Source organism: Aedes aegypti, chromosome 2 (assembly GCF_002204515.2).
Source record: "Aedes aegypti strain LVP_AGWG chromosome 2, AaegL5.0 Primary Assembly, whole genome shotgun sequence".
Lineage (NCBI taxonomy): Eukaryota > Metazoa > Arthropoda > Insecta > Diptera > Culicidae > Aedes > Aedes aegypti.
The window spans coordinates 396,362,703-396,380,035 of NC_035108.1; the positions used below are offsets into that span (position 1 = coordinate 396,362,703).

At 36.9% G+C, this 17,333-nt stretch overlaps 1 protein-coding gene across 5 annotated transcripts in view; it reads left to right on the top strand.

Annotated features, from left to right (window-relative positions):
* The window catches only part of LOC5572902 (1-phosphatidylinositol 4,5-bisphosphate phosphodiesterase classes I and II), a 235,407-nt gene that overhangs the window by 24,805 nt on the left and 193,269 nt on the right, over positions 1–17,333 (top strand). The gene's annotated exons all lie outside the window — the stretch shown is intronic.

Below are 17,333 nucleotides of genomic sequence, written 5' to 3' on the forward strand. Positions count from 1 at the left end.
AAAAATGATGTTTTCATTGTTTGCACTCGCAAAATCGTAGAACATGATTTACGTCACAATCGTAGAACATGATTTAGTTTTTATGGTCTTAAGCAAAAAGTAGACAGCTCAGAAATACTTATTGTGAATATTATGAGTTTAAAAATTCAATTGGAAATCTTCACTCTCTTAAATTTCTAAGCTTGATCATTTTAGAATAGATAAACAAGTAAGTTACCTACCGTAAAATCGGGTGTAATTATTGATCAGAAGGGTGAAATTGATCATCGTATCACACGATTTTATTTATTCGTAATGGAGCACAAATATCAATGTAAGCTGCAATAAATGAACGTTGTTTGTCTTAACTATTGTCGAATTGTGTGTAGTAAAGTTTTTTTTTGCGTTAAAGAATGTTTATTATTATGAAAATAATGTAAAATTTCAAAATCATGCACGGTGCAGTATTGACAAACACCTATAAACTTCTATTTCTAAGCAAGGATTTGATCATGGTATAAACCTGAAAGTTTGTGAGGATGCTTGAGATATATCCCTAAACCAGATTTCATTACCAAAACTCGTACCAATTAGCTCATATGGTTGAATATATTGAATTTCTGTTAGATATAATTGAATTCCTTAGGAAATTGCATACATTTAGGCGTTTTCCGCGTAATTGTTAAAATTTATTTGTTCGTTATTTATATAAATATTGCATTGTTAAGAATTTCAACTAGCTCGAAAAATGATAGTCCTTAACTTACTAAACAACTTTGCCGAAGACGACATCCTTCTAAATAGTCAGGATCCTGAAATATCTGCAAAACAAAAGTAAAACTTCCATGCCCACTAGTGCCACCTAGCGATCAAATTCCGAATTAAATGAGGTACCATCATATAGCGCTTTACCTCCAGAACAACTTTAATAAAGACCTCAAGTTTCTATACTATATGGATTTTATGATATGACGATTTCAAACTGTGGTTTCCTCGAATTGTACATAGTGCGTTCATTATTATGCGACTTCTATGTACATTTGTTGATTTTACCGTATTATAAAGGGCCATACTGCAACTAAAAACTGTCAAGTATTGTTCTTAAGAAGATTCTTGAGGAATACATTTTGGTTTGGTGTCGATAGATATCTTTGTTGCAAAATGATAGCATATAAATCACAACTGTTGTACAAAGTACAACAGCGCGACAGCCCGAAGGTTAACACTAAAATGACATTTGTTAGAAAATTTCGCTACATGAGTCGATGAGGCTCACCTTCGTACTTGTTTTCCTGCATTTAGTTGTTTGGCATTGTTAACATTATAGAAAACAGACTAGAAAAACCGTGAAAAATGATCAATTTCACCCGAAATTACGGTATCTTGATACCTTGATGGCTACAGCGTAGCGTCACGCCATTGCCGGCCATATTGTAGAGGTCCGTCTTCGTCGGTCTTGGGCGGAACTTCTCCAGTTGCCCCGAACGTTTAAGGTCGCCAGGTCCGCGTACAGCCAGCGTATTCGTGGTCTTCCCCGAAGCCGCCAACCTCTACCTAGTTCACTGCTGAATATTATTTTCGCAATTCTTTTTCTCGACATTCGCCGAACATTCAGCCCACTGAAGTCTGTCGTATTTTACACGCTTGATAATATTCGCATCTTTGTACACTTGATACAACTCGTGATATATGCGTCTGCGCCACACACCATTTTCGAGTTTCCCACCGAGTATTGTTTGCAGCATTTTACGCTCGAAAACACCGAGAGCTTTCCGGTCTGACTCTTTCCACGTCCACGCTTCGTGCCCGTAGAGAGCCACCGGAAGAATCAATGTTTTATACAGGGCGAATTGTGTTTCCGTTTGCAAGCTGCGGGACCTAAGCTGGTTAAATAGTCCGTAAAAGGCCCTATTCGCAGCCGCAACACATTTTTTTCACTTCGCGGGAAACGTCGTTGTCACATGTCACAAGTGTTCCAAGGTAAACAAATTCTTCAACAACTTCAAACACATTCCCATCAAACACTAACTCAGCACTTACACCACCATGCCTGACTCTATCTCTACCTGCAACCATGTACTTCGTTTTGGTCAAGCCTATCCTTGCAGTCTCCCTCTTCAGAGGCACGAAGGCCTCTTCCACTGACCTGCGATCGATTAAAATTAGGTCTATATCGTCCGCAAATCCAAGGAGCATGTGCGACCTTGTGATAATAGTGCCATTTATCTGCACGCCAGATCTCCTAATAGCACCCTCGAGTGCAATGTTGAACAGTAAATTCTAAAGTGCGTCTCCCTGCTTGAATCCGTCTAACGTCACGAACGAGGTTGACACCTCGTCTGCGATCCGAACACTTGATTTCGAACCATCCAGCGTAGCACGTGTCAGCCTAATTAGTTTCGCCGGAAAACCATATTCAGACATTATTTGCCAAAGCAAACAAGTAAGTTAATAATTTAAAAAAAGTGTTCATTTAAAAAAATGAGCATGTAATCAACCATTCTTAAGTTAGAACTCACATAACTAAGTTCTCTAAATTCTGGCGTTTTCTAAAGTTGCTCTAATAGATGGAAAGTAATGGAAAATTGAAAATTATATTAAAAAAAAAAACATAAAAAAATAATTCAAAAACAACCAGGCATTATTTTTAAATGCGGTGCATTTGGATTCAACTGAACTCTGAAGTTTTGTAAAATACGAGCACCTTGACCTTGATGAGCACCCAATAATGCAATGTAACCCACACTGAAGTATACATTGAATGTTTTTCGCAAAATATGATTTCTCAAACTCCATATTCTATATTTTTTAGGAATAATAAATTTTTGACTACATTAAAGTGAATTTTAACACATTTGGCTAGGCTTCACTCAAATATTCTTAAATAATAGTTAACCTGAAATTTATGTCGTTCTTTAAAAACAGGGTGGTTCGTACAGATCTATTTCAAAACTAATTGAGAAAAAGCTTGTTCGTTCTGATCTAAAGATGCCTGATTAAACTTACAACTTTAAAATATAAAATCCACAGATTTTTTTCATCCTTAAGATCTACAAAACTGAGACGCTAGTTGTTGCTTGCACACCTGCTGTAAGCATTGCTAGATACAAATGACAGATCACAAATGAACAAATTCGAGGCAAATTAATAGGTCTTTTTTTATCAAAACTTCATTGATGTTATTTGAAACCCATCCAACAATTTGTGAATGCTAACGAAGTGCTAATGATTGCCATCCACTATTCCAAAGAAGTCGTTTAAATTTCTTGTAGGAAAAGACCCTCCTCGCTGGTCGAATGCACAATTTTCGGATTATTATTCCTTAGAGATGGCAAATAAAAAAGCGTCCCGGGGGGTTTGGGTTATCCTTTAAAACCCCCCGTGGGTACTGGTAAGGTCGAATGCTAACTAACAGGGACAGGTCAGGATAATTCACCTAGGAGCCACCAGATGAATTTTCAGGTCGACTAGATGGTTAGTTGTTAGATCAGGATAATTTGTATTGCCTAGAAGCCCACAACATTTGCTATGAAAAATAACAAGAAAGAACAGTTTTTGCTGAAAAGATGGAAAAAAACTGATGAATGTGTTAGCAGACTTTGGGGCAAGTGTGCCATAGGGGCAAGTGTGCCACCGCTGCTTTTTACAAAAACTACAATATATATTTTCTCTTTGAGTTTAACAATGTGTTCCATTATAGTTCACAATACAATGATCAAAATATGATAAAAATTGCTCTATTTTTCACGTATTTACAACGACTTTTGCAAAGACAACCAAATTTGAGTGGAATTTTATAAGATTGTTGTTTCTAAATAGCATAGTAAAAGGTAAGTTATTAACATATTTTTCTAACGTACTGTACATTGTGAAACTATTCAAATGTGTAAGTTATTGTGGCATTTGAACGAAAAAATATTTAGTTTTACACACGAAATTCAGTTTGGTTGAAATCTATACTTATTGGGGCAAGTGTGCCACCTATTTGGTAAACGCAAATTGTTGGTGTGAAATATATAAAAATGTGAACATCAACAACAAAATCATAATAATAAACCAAAATGAGGCACCAGTAGTGGTTTCTGAAGTATAGTAGAGGAATAACTGACATTTTTGCACCCAAAATGATTTTTTCTCAAAATATTCAGTTATAACATGTTTTTTTTGGCTTATTGAGTACCGTTTTACATATCTAAATCAATATTTACCGTTATTTAGTGCTGATCTAGTGTAATATTATATATATTCGCCGTAATATATGGATAATACATATATTGTAGTGAATGGAGACAAGAATAACCATTTTAGTTATTCGAATTAAGTAATAGAGAGTTACACATGTTTTGTTCCTTGTTATAAAGCATCCCCTTATTACGGTAAACTTTAAATTATTTCTTTAAATTATCGATTAGCGTCTGCTTTGTAAGTAATATTAATAGGAAATAAAGAAAATTCCATTACAAGTAGAATTACATGCGATGTTCATTCGATGGCCGTCTTGCCCCATATGGGTGGCACACTTGCCCCATAGTGTCGAAAAATAGGTTATTTTGGATGATATTTGAGAAGCTTCAAAACTAATACTTTTTGAAGTTATTTACTTTTTAAATGGCACAGTGGTTATGAAAAGATGTGAAACTAACATCATGAGGCTAAATTGGTGGATTTTATAAGCTTCAGGCAAAGTTAGAGAACAATTTGCTTAAGGTGGCACACTTGCCCCAAATTCCGCTAGCCATTTGATATATTAGTAAATGATAAATTGTTTTTTCGGCCTAACGGCATTCGCCCTAACGACCTGCACCCTGGCGGCCAAATTCAAAATGGCGAACAAAATTTGTCTAGCTCCAAATGAAAGCTATATCCTTCCTCTATACGATGCCACTGATTTTCCTATGTATACCAAACGAAATATTCGGCTAATCACGGGAAGAATTAATTATGATTTACAAAAAATGGGCTTTATCGCCAGAGTCGACCAATTTGAGAAAACCTAAAGGACCAACCTTTATTTTTACCATATACTAGCGATCAGCGACATAAAATTGGGATTCTAATGGTGTGTACCGATGGCGGCCTGGTTTCAGCGAGAATTGCTCGTTTGTAATAGTGTGATGATCGATTGAAACTAAAATTAATTAAAACCGTTGAGTTTTGTGTGGGATCATAATGAAACAAAATGATCATAACTTTGCTTGTATAAAATAATAATAAACCTGAATAAAACCAGATGGTTATGGAAAAATTGCAAAAAAAGTTCTCAGTCAATAGCTGTGGAAGTGCTCTTAAGAACACTAAACTGAGAAGCAAGCTATGTCCCAGTTGAGACGTAGCATCAGAATGAAGAAGGAGAAGAAGAAGCACAACACACATACCCCCCAAAAATCGCACCCTGATGGCCGCGATGGGCTCGCGAAGATAAAACCATCTTCGTCCTATTTCTTCACTTTCAGACCACATTTTGGCGCGGTTCCGTGGTTGGCCTTTGAAGCAGTGAACTCTGTTATCCATCCAGCAGTAGCAGCCTACGATAGCAGCGCACTTCTTTCTGTATTTTACATAGATAAATGGCTTCGCCGCAAAAGCGGCTATTCTCACGGCAGGCAAAAGATTTTCATTGTCAAGTGGCTTACAGCTCAAGCTGATGCCAGGCTTACCATCTAGCGAACGCAGTGCTGATATCTGTCGACAGAAGGCTGTAAAGTTGATATCTGCCGGCTCATTTAGCAATTTTCTAGTTTTTGTTGGTGGTGTAGGAAAGAAGCTGTGTTCCCCGCAGTTTTTGGACCGTTGAAATTGAAATTGTTATTGCTACGAGGTACCTTGGGCAGCACTAGGTTTCTTTGACTTCATAATATTGGAAATTCATCAATTTCACTGTATAACAGCTACCGTTACAATTCTGATGTAAATCCATGAAATCTTCTAGAGAAACATCATGTGGCGAAAAAAGTATTTATCATGAATTTTTGAATGGTTTATTTCTTATAGAACTCCTATAGATATCCCAACAAATAGTGTTTCAGGAACTTCTCTAGAGCTTACTTCAACATTTTCCTACAAAAAATCTTTCATAATTTTTTTGGGAATTTACCAGTATATTTTTCAGGGATTTCATAATCAGGTAATTTAGAATTTTTGAATCAAAAAATTTTTACAGATTCTAGTAAATCATTCAGTGATTTATTCAAAATATCGTATAGTAATTTCTTAAAGAGTTTTACCATAAATTCTTCCTAGTATTCCTTCAGAAATTTCTACGAGTTAACCTCCAGAAATTTTGTTTTTGAGTCCTTTTTATTATTAAAATATTTATATAGTTTTTAAGGTTTTTTTTAAACAATCCTCTAGAAATTTGAAAGGAAACGTATCTAAGGTGTTTAGCAATAATTCGTCGAATTTTTTTTCCACGGAGTAGTGTTGGATCCGTTGAATCTGTTGCATGCTCCTTGTGGGCGAGCGACGGAATCCGGATCCATTGTGTCCGGTTCGCGTTACGCGGAAGAAAAAACGAAAAGCGCCGGTGAAAAACAGAAAACAAACGCGTCAGAGTTTGATACGTTGAACCTGTTGTATGCTCCTGTCGAGCGAGCAACGAAATCAGTATCGTATCCGGTTTGCGTAGTAACCGCACTATCAGTGTCGGTCATTCGTGTATATGCTCACGTATTCATTTCGAATTATATATTTATCGTTTACCAAAACGAATCCTTTCCCATATCCAAACTCCCAGTGTTTTTTTGTTGAAGTACAGAGGACTCCTCGGCTTCTGTAAAGCAAGTAACACGTCAACATTTCCCTCCCATTCCCAAATTGACCTGCATTCGGACGCAGCCGGCGCCGTTATTGTTTATTATAATCAGGGTTGGGAAAAAATCTGAAATTCGTTCTACAGTAGCCAAACAAAGCCAATCGCAGTCAGCGAAGCCAGTGAAACTCACGCCTATCGCTGCTGTAGGCAAAGAGCCTTGAAAATCGCAAAACACCCGTTGCTGAGGGCAACCCAAAATTACTGTAGAAAAATGTTCTATTTCCCGCTGCATTTCCCGCATTTAGAGCCTTCAATGACACTAACGATTTAGAAGATTCATGCACCTAATACCGTTTTGATTCATATTACGGACAGCTTCAAATTCCGGACACTCTCGTTTGTATGGGAAACATTTCACACGAAATGTTTCAATTTTCGCCGTCCAAAAGTTCTCATTTTCGAGGCTCGTTTTATTAGGTTTTTTCCATGAATATCATTGCAAATTTATAATGCTCAACTACCTTAGACGTCTCTTGAGTAGTTGAACGATTTCAGTTGATGATTTGACTGTTCCATCAATGATTATAATGAGCTGTCCGTAATTCGAATCAAAGCGTCCGGAATATGAGGCAAATGTGAGGGAGCGTCCGGAATAAGAATCATGAAAAGGCCACACGTTTTGATTTATTTAAATTTATTCAAGTTGCGGACGCGTATTCTTCACCCACCATCCGAAAGTTAAGGGCTTTCGATGCTCGATAACGCTAAAAAATCATACAGAATGATTTATTTTGTATGGTCCAAGCTGGGTTATACTTCACTGAGGCCTTAAGTGTCCGTAATATGAATCAAAACGGTATAGGCTACTTGATGAGATTCACTTTTTTGAACTACTGTACTGGGAAAGCCACGTGATTTTCGCGAAATTCAAGCCTACTACTATTACCATTCCCAGCACTGATTAATGAGAGCTCCAGTACTTACACATTGAGGATGCTACTGATCCCGAGTAGTGTCTGTTGGTTCCCTGTGTAAGTACAGCTGTTCTTGCAATAACGGAGTAGCAACTGCGGGCGGTCAATCATGCTCATGCTCATGCTCATGCTCAATTCGTCGAATTTTTTTTCCACGAACTTCTAAAAATTGTCAAGTTATCTCAAATTATTGTAGCAAGTAATTCTGTTGGAGAAAGAAAACTTAACATAATCAGTTTGTGGTTGATATAACTAAAATTAAGGTGAAGATGAAACAAAGCCAAAACTCGAATTTTCCGTTTGAACTGAAAACCTAATCGATTGGTCACCACCAGCAAGTAACAAATCGATCAAGTTTTCAGCTTAAACGGAAGCCTTGTTCTCCAGATTTGAGCTTCTGAAAATGTTAGGTTTGGTACCTTGTGCAAAAACTAGATAAGCTTATTTAGACAAGAGATTTCTTCTGCACAAACCAGATGGTTTTCACTGAGCTTTTTGATGAGTGATTGATCCTATGAAATGAGTTAACAAGTACCACACATTTTGTCCGGCTACAATTACGGAAACAGTGGAGATAATATTTATTAGAAGCTTACTGTTTGTTGTTATCATGGATCTGCCGAGCTCGTATTGTCATGGCAAACAGCATACAACAGGAATAATCCCCGTCGAGAACCAATTAGCGTTCATTAGCAATAATCATTGACACTGTGATGAATGGAGTTCGCACAAGCCAATCCCTTAGTTTTGTTTTGATAGCAAATCATTACCTAATTGGTGTACGTTGTGCGTCTCTCCTGGCAGAGATTCAAACAGTGAGTCGCAATGTCTCTTTAATTCATCGTCTTACAGCAACTCATCTTGCTGCTGCTTCTGCCAAGAATCATCAAGCTTCATTCATTTCATGCCTATTCCGGGTCAGCGGAAACCGGAGGCAGGTCACATCATGTTCAGCTTTCATACTGAAGGAGCCTTTATTCAATTTATTTCGAATAAACAAGCAAAACAAAAACACATCATGACCATCCAGCTGACCGAGGAGAAATGCTCATCTGTGGTAACATCAAACCCGGACAAACGGCAATCAATATTGTGCTGTAGGAGGGTAAAAGGTTTCTGCTTCATGTCATTTCGATGGACACATGTGGGCTGGAATGTAATGTGGTTACAGTATTTATATCTTGAAATGAACAAAGCATTTCGATCGTTGTTTCCATTATGAAATGAATTAGGGAGGAATGTTGAAGCGACGATTCAAACGGAGACTGGAGATTCATGAAATTCGTATGGTGAAAGGAAAATTGAATCTACTAACGCAACATGTGAACAGTTACAGTTTCATCATCGGCCTGAAGTCAAGTCTGGTACACGACACTGAAGATGGCCTTACAGTTGAGGTTGAAATTTAGAATTTTAGGATGGGTAGGCTAAAACATTACGGCTTATATAAAAATTAAAAATATGTCATACAAAAGCGTTACGGAAAGAAAGGGGGAGGTGGTCGAAAGTTTTCAATTTTAGCATTACTCAATGAATGGATACTATCTTATTTTTGATATCCCATCAAGTCAATATCGCATTTAGCTGTCAATATCAAACTTTGCTATTAATAAGCTTTTTTTGCCTGATCGGATAAACTCGGCAACTATTTTATAACGTCTATACAATTGCAAACCTTTTCCAACACAATTTGTATCATTTCAAATTCGAAACGACATTGTGATAATATGGAAGCATTCAAGTTAACCTATATACTATTCCAATTACATTTCGATTGCAGTCATCATTGTCTTCAATCGATTTCGTCCAGGCAAAGTGTTCGAAACAGCCACTCTTCGAACTCATCGTTCCAATGCGTTTTCATGTTTTTTACCCTTGGATTATAAATCGTTAACCTTGCGTCGAGAATTCTGTTTCCACTTCCCGTTCGAATGGCAGGACTCACGTGACTGGAATCGCACTTTCACACCGCTCCGCCGCACATCTCTCGGAAGCTGCTGTCAAAAACATTCTTCGTTGGTTGTCGACATTGTTGTTGCGAGAGCTTTACCATACCTATCAACAGCTCAGCGCCACTGATGCTCTATTTCGAAAGGAAAGTGGAAATGCTGGATACAGAGCCGGACGAGTGAAAAAAAAAACGCAAGCACTTGGGGAAATTGATTTTTCATCTCTTTTTTCACCGTTTTGTGTGGATGGGGGGTTTGACTGCCAGTAACCGACGATGACAACGTTGTCGATGGCAATGACGAGAAGAATCCCAACTATCGCGATCTACTTATTTGCTAGTTGTAAACGATGATTTCGAAAGATGGTAGAAATTACATGCACATCAATGATTTCTGGTAGCAATGGCCACAGTTCGCAAATCTGTTAAACTTTTCTTACTTGTGAACGACAAAAACTATGACTGCTTAAAGTACCTATATGTACGTACACTCCATTGCGTAGGATTGAATTTACCCTAAAAAATAATAATAATGAATCTGTTTTATGGAATACCTATCATTCCATTTAGTAGTAAACCGAATTTATTACTTTACTATTTGTTGCCACTAGAGTGACAATTTAACCCATATCCGCCCTAAATATAGGACAGAAGCCCCGAACGTCCAGCGTCCTATAAATAGATCAGTACTTGTAGTGCAAATATCTTGAAAATAAGGTGGTTTCGGAGAAAATTGTCTTCTGCAAAGTTGATCACAGGACAGCTGACTTCCATTTGGTAACTATTTTATTTCAGAATTAACTCACCAGGTGATGCACAGACGCCAACAAATATCTCAGTCCAGCGATGAGATACAAAAGTGGTGTCTTCGACAAAGTTGAACAACTAAATAATACATATTCGCATATAACCTTATAAATTCGGAAAACACTGCCAAGATGGCGCTAATGATCCAAAACTTTATTTGCTTATATCTTAGTCCAGTGATGAAATACAAAATTGGTGTCTTCGACAGAGTTGATCAACCAAATAATACCTATTCGCATAGAACCTTATAAATTCGGATAATACTCCCAAGATGGCGCTAGTGAGCCAAAATTTTATTTCCTTATATCTTAGTCCAGTTATGAGATACAAATTTGGTGTCTTCGACAAAGTTGATCAACTTAATGAAACCTATTCGCCTAAAACTTTATTAGTTTGGGAAACACTCAAAAGATGGCGCTAATGGTCGAACATTTTGATTGTTTATATCTTAGTTCAGTGATGAGATACAAAATTGGTGTCTTCGACAATGTTGAACAACTAAATGATTATTAGTCACATAAAACCTTATAATGCTCACAAGATGGCGCTAGTGGTCAAAGATTTTATTTGCTAATAGCTCAGTGAAGTGAATAGATACAAAGATTGTGTCTTGGACAATGTTGAACAACTAAATCCTATTCGCCTAGAACCTTATAAGTTCGAAAAACACTTACAAGGTGGCGCTAGTAGACAAACATGTTATCTCAATCCACTGATTGGATACAAAGTTAGTGTCTTTGACTAAGTTGAAGAACTAAATGAGGCCTATTCGCATGGAAACTTACACGCTCAAAAAAGCGTTCTGGAAAACGTGAACTGTCAAAAATACACCGTGAACTACCATCATTGGTCACAGATACATGATCTAGTTCACGGTGTATTTTTGCTTGTTGACGAGTTCACGTCTGTTGTTCACGGATACGAGAACGGATTTTTTTCTGTGTATTACTTCGGAAATCACCTAAATTGCACTACTGGGCAAACATTGTATTCGCTTTTATATCAGGCCGCTGATTAAATCCAGAGAAAGCTATACGCCTAAAACCTTCTTAGTTCGGAAGTCATTCTTATGATGGCGCTAGTCGGCAAATATTTTATTCGTTTATATTGAAGTCCAGTGATGAAAAATTTTGTATCTTCAAAAACGATGATAAACTTAAGGATATATTTTCGCAAAAAAACTTAGCTGGGAATTGCTTTTATGTGGAAACAACCAATAAGAAATTGATCTGCATAGATCAAAACAATGGATACTTACTATCGAGTCGAGCAACAATCGCTTATTTCGGATGCAATGCTCCTCGAATGAAGAAGATGATCTTTTGCAGGGAGTTAAGAACGGAAAACCGACAAATTGACTTATCCATCCATGATCTAAGGGTGAAGGGCGGCTGTCAAATGAGAGTAAAATTGAATAGCCGCCAACCTAAGTCCAGAACCAGTTTTAAGGCTTAACGTGGAAAAGTAAATAATTATTTTTAAAATTATTATAAATTACAGGTAAAAAATGCGCTTGAAAGATATTGTTTACAAGCAGCAATTTACTACGCGCTACTGCAGTGCGTTGTTGCTAATTCAATCAGAAAATTCTGCTAAATTCCCAAAATGAATGCTTTCGAGAAAATTTATTACGCCTTCACCATTGTTTGGTCGTTATTTTTTTATGATTGTTTACTTTTAAGAACCAGCGACACGTTGAGGTAGCAGTAAAGAGCCTCCCTTGCTGAACTCACTCGGTCCAAGAATTGTGTGTGACATTTGAGCGGGCACGCTTCCGTATGCTCCCCAGGTATTCTGGCCCGCTATAGTGTCAAAAATCTTGGACCGCGTGGATTCGGTTCTAACGGTAGATTAGACCATATGCATCAGTGATGCAGTAACTTCAACATTATAGACGAATAATGTTGGTTTCAAATATTCACTTTGGATTCCAATATTTGACTGTCATTGGGCTGAAGGACTAACCTTTCATTAGCACTAACGAAATTATGATATTGCCAAATACATATTTCGATTGCTGTCAGATCCAAGCCACATTGTATACTAATAACTTGACCCAGAAAAAATATTTTGATAGTTATGTTTTCATTATCAGCTGGCAAGTTTTATAAAATCTTTTTGAAGACTATTCTGAAACATCTGTATGTTTTTTTTTATAATCAAAATATTTGACGTTTGATTTTATTTTGTTTTAGGTATAAAGGGCGTAAGTGTGCATAATTTTACATGTCAAGCGTGTGCTAGAATAAGGGCGTAAGTCGCATGATCGATTTCTCTTCATCGATCCTCTCTTCTGTCAATAAAGGTGACAAGATGTGGGTTTGTTAGTATTTTTTCGCATCAGTACGCTAGGCAGCGATGCACTCTTGCGTCCTGAGGCCAAAAAATGGTGACAAACTTGTGTCTTGTCACCTTTATTAACGGAAGAGAGGATCGATGAAGAGAAATCGATGATGCGGCATACGCCCTTATTCTAGCACACGCTTGATGTATGGGATTGTATGTCTGTATCTTACTTACGTGGTGGAGCATTGAATTGAAGTTACTAAATAATTTAGTTCTGGCATGCATCTTTCGCCTCTGAAATTTTTATTCTTTATGTCGCAATTTCTTTATCAGGGTACGTCCATAAATTACGTCACACAAAGTTTTGCCTATTCATCCTCCTCAATTTTCCTTTATATCACACTTTTTGTATGGATTTCAATTTTTATATGGGTATTCACGTTTCCTCGTAACCACCTCCTTCCTCTTCTGTACGTGGCGTAATTTATGAATTATGCATTGGGGTCATTTTTGGCCAATCGCCACTCTGAAGGAGCTGTAACTTTGTAGAGAAAAGAGATAGAAATCTGAAATTTTCTGACTTTTACTAACTTCTAAAACGAACAAACAAACGCTTTCAGCGATCTCTAGGACTGCAGCTACAAAAAAGTGACACATAATAAGGGTCAAAAATGACCCTTAACTTTGAATTGCTCTCAAAAATACATTTTTGAACCGATTTTTGTTCTTTTAGTTTTATATGAAAGATATGAAACCGGAGAACGGAATCCTATACATTTTTGTAAGTATGGCCACTCTGGACACAAGGGTAAAAGGGCAGCTGGAACCTGTTTCTGAAGGAATTGGTACATATCATGTTCAGAAGTTTATACGCACGATGGTTCAAATTTCTCGAATTTTCATTCCGATTTACAAGAGCACCAAAGGTATTAACAATTAAATTTGGCCGGATTTGGTCGGGAAATTCCAGAATCTGTTCCAGTAGGGTGTGCTGTGCACAGTTTAAGACCATCATATAGCTCCATCATGCAAAAGCTTACTCAAAATTCAAGATTTTTCATCCAGATCTAAATAGACACCGTGTCAAATGCCAAAAATAAAATTATTTTTCTTGTTTCTGGCGTACGTCCCAACCAGGACAGAGCCTGCTTCTCAGCTTAGTGTTCCTATAAGAACTTTTACAGTTATTCACTATATATGCCGATTGAACATTTTTCCATGTGTATCGTGTGTAAGGTACAATGCTCTGGGCAGTCGGAAAATTCCCAACCCAAAAGATCCCCGACCGATGGGATTTGAACCTATGTCCTTTAGTTTGGTCTTGCTGAAAAGCTGCGTGTTTACCGCTATGGCTATCTTGGCCCCACAAATATAACATTTTTATATCCGAATATCCATAACCGTTTCCGTTGGCCGAATTACAAAAAATATAATATAATAAATCGGCATCATTCGACAAGTCATTATCATGTTTCGATCCCAAAAAATGATGTTTTTTCGCTGACGAATGAGAACTTTTGACCGCAAAAGCAATTTTGAGATTAGTTCAAATATACCTCCAGGAATTTTTTCCGGAAAACCACCAGAGATTCCATCTAGAGCTCCTCGCGAAATATCTCTAATGTTTCCACTAGTCATTTCTCCAGACACTTACAGATATTTCTCCTGAAATTCTTACGAAGATTCCTCCGGGGATTGAACCCAAAATTCATCCAACATAATCTCTACAATAATCCCTACAGAGATTTCTCTAGAAATTCCACTAGGGGTTTCGCCAGAGATTCCCCCGAGAATTCCTACAGGGAGAATTTTTGATCGTTACTAGATTTTAAAGACCGGTTCCGAATACTCCAGGAATACCTTCAGCAATTCATGCAGGTGATCCTCTAGGGATTACTCCACAGATTATTCTACGAATTTCTGCAGGAAAATCTGTACACTAATTCTTCCAGAGATTTTGCAAGGAATTTCTCCAGTGATTCCTCCAGTATAATCTTCACTGGGATTCCTCCAGGATTTTCTCCAAGGATTTCTCCGAGAACTTTTCAAGCTCCAGGGATTCTTTCAATGATTTCTTCAAACGATTGATATTCTTATAGAGCATCCTCTAGGAATCTTTCCAGAGACCCCTCCAAGGATTTAACCAGAAAAATCTCTACAAAAATTCTTGGCTTTATATAGCTTTGTATTCCTCCAGGAATCTTAGTGAATTACTCTTGTTATATCTCCAGTGGTTTATTTCTTCGGAGTTTGCGTCAGGAATACATTTAGGGATTCTAATTCCTTCCAGGGATTTTCCTTCAAGAATTCTCCTAGAGATATCTCTAAGAAAATTGCTACATGAAATACTACAAAGAAGTAATCCCCCAGGAATTCCTCGACAGTTTTTTCTAGATATTCGTTATTCCTGTTCAAATTTCTCATGTTTTTTTTCAAAGATTCAAATAGAAATTACCCTTAAAGTGCCTTCAGGGGTTCCAAAAAAAAAAAAAAAATCAAGGAACTTCTCGAAGAACTCTTGCTGAAGAAGTTTTTAAAAAGCCCCTGAATAAACTACTGAAGGAATCGCTGGAAATATTCTTTAAGCCATCCCTGAAGGAACTTGTAGAATTATTTCATGTAGAAATCCTTAGAGTAATCCTTAGATATCCCTGGATGATTCCTCTAGAAACAAAAAATGGTGATGTTAAGAGTTCCTCCAGGAGATTTGTTCCAGGAATTGTTTAAAAAAAATCCTTCATTGAAGAAGTTTTTGAAAAGTCCCTGGGAAAATTCCTGTATGAATCGCTGGAAAACATTTTTGGGGCCATCCCTTGAGGAACCTCTAGAAAAAAAAATATGAAATGATCCTGAGAGTAATATTTTGGAGAATCCCTTGCGAAAACCTTGCGTAATCAATAAAATACGCCTTGGAAAATTGTTTAAAAAAAAATCCTGCAGGAGCCTTTGGATGAATATCCGAGGAAATCTGTGGATGTGTTCCTGAAAAATCACTGGAACAACTTTTATAGAAACCAATATTGAGATTTTTATGGAGTTATTCTTGGAGAAATTCATAAAGCAATTACTGGGTAAATCTTTAGAGGAATCGCTGGAGAGATTTTACTCGAAGAATTTCTGGAATTCCTGGATTCCTAAAGAATCAATGAAGTAAATTGATGAAGGAATCTTTGAAGGATTAACTGGATAAATTGCTGAAGGAATTCCTGGAGGCATCTAAGGATGAATGGCTCATTCGGCGTAGTGGCGTACGGTTACTCTAATATTTCATTATGATAACCAACTCTAAATTTTTCTACGCTTTTCTCAAAAAGATTTCAAAGGTTTCTTGAAGGAGTCCGACAGAAATTACTACTGAAATATATCTTTGTTTTCCTGTTTAATTACATCTAGGAATTCTTTCAAGAATTTCTTAGGGATTTTTTTCTGAGACTCGTCTAGGAATGCCTCGAACAATTTCTTAAGGTTTCCATAAAATTGCTTCAAAATACAAGAATTACTCCATGAATTTTTCGATAAATTCAGTAATAAATCCTCCATAAACTACTTCAAACTTCTAGAAATTGGTAATATTTTAATAAGTGTTTAATCAAAAATTTCACTACGGTTTTGTAAGACAAAAATCTCCAAGTAATTACGTCATGTATCCTTCTCATATCCTCCTCCAGTAAATACACCCAGCATTTCTCCGGGGATTTTCAACAGACTTTTAAGGAACCACATTCTTTTTCATCGAATTGCTTTTCATATTTTTTTAATTCTGTTACTTTTAGATATTACTTCTAGTAGTTATTCTGGGATTCTACCTTATCATGAATTCCTATTCACCAGAGAAAAAATCTTAAGAAATTTATTTGAGGATTTTTTTTATAGTAGGTTTACTAATATTTCTTTCAGATCGTCAAAATTCCTTGTGCAGTTCATCCAAAGATTTCTTCGCAAAAAGGTTTTTTTTTGTTGTTTAAATTCGTTTAATTTTCACAGTACTAGATGCATACATCGCAGATTCAAAAATCACAAAATCTCATTATGGTTTCAGATTGAAGTACAAATTTACTGTGGGAAATGGAAATGACGAAAGAAACCTTAGAGGCCGTCCATAAACCACGTGATCATCTATGGGGAAGGGGAGGTCTGGTCCAAGACCATGGTATATGTAAATTTGAAAATTGATGTGGACGAAATACCATTAGAAAGGTCTGAAAGAAAATGAGGTTCTTTATGTTCTGCCCCTTATCAAAAATTGTTTTATTATCAATGTAAATTAATGTAATAAAATATGAAAATATAATTTATTTTTTCGGACAAACCATTTGATCAACCGTCTTTTTTTCCTTCTCAGTTTTAAGGTTTTGATGTCTAAATGTACACGACGAACACGTGTCAAATGTACAAATTGAAATTTAAACTGCAGATCCAACCCACGCTAGATAGGCGCTTCTACCTACAAGCTACGGACTTCCTTTAGAGACCCCGACGCCCGAAGGCGAACTAAACTTGATTACCCCAAAACACATTGAAGATTGTTTCTGAAACTGGATCTCATGGAAATTTGGTTGGGTGAATTCACGAAAGTGTCCTTGGAGAA